This window comes from Pinus tabuliformis, chromosome 7 (genome assembly GCF_031772625.1).
Source record: "Pinus tabuliformis cultivar Carrire ecotype Pingquan chromosome 7, CPIR1, whole genome shotgun sequence".
NCBI classification, from domain to species: domain Eukaryota; kingdom Viridiplantae; phylum Streptophyta; class Pinopsida; order Pinales; family Pinaceae; genus Pinus; species Pinus tabuliformis.
In genome coordinates this window covers 6,768,291-6,774,327 of record NC_142293.1, presented here as the reverse complement: position 1 = coordinate 6,774,327, position 6,037 = coordinate 6,768,291, and positions in this window count along the sequence as shown.

The window sequence follows — 6,037 nt, the reverse complement described above, 5'->3', positions numbered from 1 at the left end:
CTACTCAAGCAAATACTGAATGCTTGCAACGTTAAGGAGCAAATGCAGAAATAGTTAGATATTAGATTTAATTTTAGAAATAGTTTTGCTTTATTTTTGCTAAGAAAAAGGACGGTCATTTAAACCGCATCCTGAATTTCTATAAATAAGTTATTTTTAGATTTAGTTAGTAGTATTTAAACCCTTCTCATGCATTTAGAGAAGGGTCCAGAAATTTTTCAAAAACTTGTCCCTAGAACATGCACTTTTACACCCTCCGAGGAGGTTTTGATGAATGAATGGAACAGGATGTTATAGCTCCAAATCTCACTCTTATGGTTTGTGATGCTGCACTCATGGCCTAGGGAAACCCCTCCTTCTAGACCTGGTCCTAAAATTTAAAAAACAGTGTTTTATCCCTTATACGCGACATTTCCCTGAGTTAAACGCGTGTACACGCGGGTCTGTGTATACCCAACCCGCGTGTATGTATTAAAACACTTAAAAAAATAAATAATTCCTTATTTTCGGGCGGAGATCGCGGGTTTTACCTGCTGATCACCTGTTAGTGCCCGTGGCCCAACTGTTCCCAGCCAACTCCTAACTAAAAAGCTACTTTGGAGATGGTATAAAAAGACATCAAAGGGAAGGCCTAAGGGAGAGAGAAAAGAGAGCAAGATTATTATGCTGAGATTTTCCCCTTAGACCAGGTCTGAAGTCCTTGGTGCTTTCTGTACTTCCCCCATTTTGCATAGGAAACCCTTGTTTCCATGTGTATTGGTGATCATTCATCCTTTATATCACCATTGAGTAAGACTTGGAAGGAGCTCTTGTTGGAGGCTTGAGGCTGGAATGAATCCGGGAGGAAGCTTTGCTTGGAGCCTGCTGAAGGTGTTTCAGGTGAAATCTTTCCGTCATATGTACTTTACTTGCCTTTATATAAAGAAACACGTCTTGGTTCCCGAAACAATCTTTCTTTATGCTCATGAGATTCTTGTTTTGAATTCTTATGCAAGTAGTTACTTAAAGACTTTTATAACTAACTTTATAGCATGAAGATGGTTTATGTATAAGTATTTGTCCATGTACTGTTGTGTTCTTTGATTTGTTTGTTTTACAGGTCAAAGGAGAAGAAGGGAACTCCAAGAAGGGTTTGGACCCTAAAGGCCTTCTCGAACGTAGGACCTTAGGTACGTACCCTCAACATTAGAATTTGCTTACAGTAAAGATAATGGCTGTGTGTGTGTGTTTCTTTGAATAAGCAATTTTCAGTCTGGTAGAGTCTTAACCCAAAGGACCCTAGGGGTACTTTCCCCTCAACCACAGGATTTGTTGATGTTTGCATTTAATATTTGCTACTGATGTTGCACTTCTGTACTCTTAGTGGATGTTAGATCAAGGAGAGATAAATCATTATCACTTGAAGCTCATGAGTAGGACTAGTTATAAATGGTACTTTTATCTCTTAACCATTTCTGCTTATGTGTTAAAGTGATATACAGTTTTTAGTTGTTTATGTATTACTGCATGAATTCCTGAGTTATCATTTGGCACTTTTGTATGGTGATAGCTATTTATTTATGCTTAATGTATGAATAGCTCATTATGCGATATGTTTTTCACAACTGTTTCGTCTAACTTTTTATACGAAGTGGTTCATCCTTATTGATTTCTTTTCTCATAATCGCTGAATGATCTTTATTACTAGTTGTTATTTGAAATCTTTTTAGATCGCATAATAGAAGAATTACATCCCGGGTTAGTATAGACTTAGATGTTGTTGCTTATTAGAATACAATAGCATAGCATTATATTAAAGTTAGAATTAGAATATCTCAATTAGGAACTATTAGATCATGAACATCAAATTCTACACACACACACTCATATATTGGGATACTGGTCCCATATCCCCAGTCGGACCCGCTATACCAAATGGATAAGGAGCTGCCAACCAAGGTCCAGACCGGGTGGGTATCCCCCTTGTTGTAGACCCGATTTTCGGGGCTTCAATAGGTTCATATTGAGAAGCTATCAAAATGATGGTTTATCTGAGGGAGTCCCATGTTCAAGGGAACTTTTGCTGCCAAACCACACTTCAAGATACAGTTGTATTTCCACTTTTTCCCCATATGATTTTTAATGAGTCCAGACAGGTAAACTCATCGATCTTTACATGTTTAGAGAGTCTAAAAAGGATAGAAAAAAGAATGACTCTATGCCCTATCTGATTAGTTTAATGAGTCTAGACAGGCAAACTCGTCAATTTTTTCATCTTTTAAGAGTATGAAAAGTATTGTAAAAAGAACGACTCTATATCTTGTCTTTATATTTAAAGAGTCCAGACTAGACAACTTGGTGATCTTTTCATTTTTAGAGAGTCTGAAAAGATCGTAAAGAGAGACTCCATGGTGGTCCCTTCGTCATAGTTGTTAAACAGGTGTGACAAAAGGTTAATAATATACCCGTATCGGTCACTTTTCCATATTTAATCTACTAGACCCAGATAAAGAGAAAACTTTTTCCAATAGATGTTGACCTCATTTTGTTATGAGTACGAGGCGGTGGACTAAACTCATGTTTTGTCGTGACACTTTAATGAGCTTAGTAACGAAAACTCAGGATTTTTCATTTTTTAACGAGCTTGAAAAAAGTACCTGAAAGAATGCTTGGGTCATCTTTAGCTTGTTTAACGAGCAACAAGACAGCTTGGGATTTTTTTAGTTTAAGGAGCAAGAAAAAGGTGCCTAAAAAGGATGCTCCATTAGTCTTTTTTAGTTTATGAGCTGGAACTATATCAAAAAAGAGGTGCTCAGAGCATTGTTTGCATATGTTTAATGAGTGCAAAGGATGAAAAACTCGGGGATGTTTGTATTGTTTAAAGAGCGATAAAATATCCCAAAAAAGTGCTTTATAGGTTGTGGTATATATGTTTAACGAGCTCTACCACAAAAACTCATAGGTCTTTATATTTTTTAAAGAGCGATAAAATGTCTCCAAAAGTGCTCTATTTATCGTTGCATATATTTAACGAGTGCAAGGACAAAAGCTTGAGGATGTTTATATTTTTTAAAGAGCAATAAAATACCCCTAACAGTGCTCTATTCATCTTTGTAGTAATTTAACGAGCCCAAAGAAGAAGACTCAAGGTTTTTCGGATTAACGAGCAAGAAAAATACCATAAAAAGAATGCTTTATCTCTCTTGATCTCATGCTTGACATTAGAAGGGTCTATGCCATGCATTTCCTCAGAAGACCAAGGAAAAACATCGCTGAAGTCCCTAAACGGGTAGGTGAAGCTCACAATTTCCTCAGGATTGTGATTTGCTCCACTCTCTATGTTTTCCATCATGCGTGTCATGACAGAAATATTGGGGAGCAATGTTTGTGAAATATTGCCCCTGTTTCCTTCCCAGTCTAAAAGCTGGATAGTCGTATATGGTGAGGAAACAATTTCATGTGCGTCAGGTGATAGGATTTGAAGAGGAATCATTTTCAAATCAGATATCGAAACATGATGGTGCGAACCCTCCCAAGGTCACTCTTCTAACCTCACAATCTCTCTAATAGCTTCGTCCACTAATAGGACTTGATTGAGTGGATCGAAAGAAAGAGAAAAAATGGGAGGGACAATGGTACAATTGGCTGAAACCTGTTAACACTCAGGTTGTCCCTTGGCTCCTAAGGGATATGGCCGAGGTAACCACAAACCAATCTTTGGACTGCAGATTCTAGCCCACCTGCAATCAGAGAGGGCTCTCTCTTAATGATTTAGCTTTGTTGATGATTTATTTAGGCTAGTTATTGAGTTCAAGGGGTTTTGTTTAAGTTTTGGTGGGAAGGATGATGCTTCTAAGTAGAGAGGTAGGTATAATATGAGAGTTTCAAACCATTGGGCGTGGAGTCAAGGAGTAGGACTGCTGGATCAAGATAGCTACACATGAAAGAACTTTCAAGCTAAATGGAGATGGATTGAAGGCTAAGGAATGAGAGGCAATTAAGAATCTCTCTTTCAACTTAACAGAGGGAAGGTGAATGAGCTCTATCAAGGAGTAGTAAAGAATCCCTAGATAACTGTCAAACATGGGTGAATTAGGGGAAATATGAGCCAAAGGGAATTCATATTCATTACCGATTCAGAGGAAAACATAAAGAAACAGCAGAAATCGAGCATAGAGTGCAGCCAAGCAAGTTCTAAGCTAATCTTTCTGTCTGCTATTTAGATGGTGATATATGTATGATATGAGCATATATCAATGGAAAACAGAAGTAGAAAACACTTATTGAGTCATGTTGCAGCACAAGAATTCCATATTCATTCTTCAAACTAGTAATAACACAGCAGACAGTCCATCCTCCAAGCTTTGCAGTAGTATTTGATTAAAGAAAACATCAAGTATACAGAGCGAATCAACCAACCAACCCTCTAAACAATAAATTACGGTGGTTTTATAAGCAAAATATCTACAAAAATTAGATCTGAGATAAATCTGATGCAATAAGTGTATTTAACCTAACATATGCTTGAAATAAATGCTAAAATATCTATCTAATGTTGCGATGGGGGCAACTGCTTCAAAAATGAGTAATTATGATGTCCTTAGAGCTTTGTGCTGGCATTTGGCCATAATTGTGCTTTAATTTCTGCATCGCTGCCCTTAGGTGGCCTTATGCATTAACTTTGATCTGGTGAGCTTTGATGGCCTAGCACTACTTTATTGACTTTGATGGGGGCCTCTTAATGTTTACCTGCTTTGGAAATACAGATTTCCACCAAAAACACTAACTGATAGTCTTTGCCGCTTCCTCTGATACACTTTCACTGAACCTGGGCTCCTTATTGACTTCTAAATGCTTTAAACTATCCCATCGACATTTTATGGCTGCTGTTCAGCCCTCTGTTGCCTTAAGAACTATTTTTTCCCCTTTTCTGAATCCTGTGTGAAGAAATTCCTATCAATTTTGCGAATTTCGGGCCAGCTGGTAGCCGAGCCATGAGAGGGATTCCATTTTGGCCTATTTTTCTTAACGATGCATGATTAGCACTAAGCGCTAATCGCGCATCAAAAACTGCCTCGGTTTTTCATTCTGGGCATCCCTTGCTGCAGATTTCACGCTTCGCGCCCTTTTCGGTGATGACGTCAGCAGTGGGTCCTAGTACGGTGGTGATGTGGCAGGGTGATGTCAGCAAGGTGATGTGGCAGTACGGTGGGGTGATGACATGGCAGTACAGTGGCAGCGACGTGGTAGTGATGTGGCACAGGACACGGAGGCAGAAGGCTGACGCAGGTTGATGATGTCATGAAGACGTGGCGCTGATGTCACTCGACAGAGGCAGTATCCGGTTTTCTCCCGCACTGCTTTTTCGCGTAGGTGGTATTGGGGGAGGGGCCTTCGAACACACCGGGAGGCTGACACGTGGCATGGGTATGGCAGGGAAACCGCCCATCCCTTGGACGTTAACCTTCGGCAGATCAGGGCACAGGAATAACCGCCCACCGTTGATCTCAGGCATGCGTAATCGGACGGTCAGCGGCACAGGAAAGGTGACGGGGGTTAGGGACAGAACCCGCCCGCTTTATTTAAACAAAATGTGCCACGGGGGTTGGAAAACATTAGGTTAATGTGGAGTTGGGGGCTTATGTGCCATGGGAGAATAATAATTTAATATTTATTTGGAAAATTCAAACGCCAAACATTGGGAAAATGAGCGCGAAAGGGCAGAGTTATAAGGTTTTGATGGGTAGAGGGGTAGATATAGGTTATTAGCCTAACCAGAGGTTTAGACCAATACTAGTTATGACACGGATGGGTTCATAATAGTCCCAGGTGGACTATTATATCCCAGAACTGTATGTACATAGCTATAGTGCTATAGGGTGGGATATATAATATTTTTGGGGTTTTATATAGTATTTTGTATAATAGGGGATAAGGAGATGATCTAGGGAGCTAGATAGTAGAGTTAGGAGTTAATATAAAATTGTGAGGTGAAGTGTAGGGGCGAGGCTAAGTTTGTGAACCGAAACTTAGACATAGGAAGTGAATGGACTGTGGA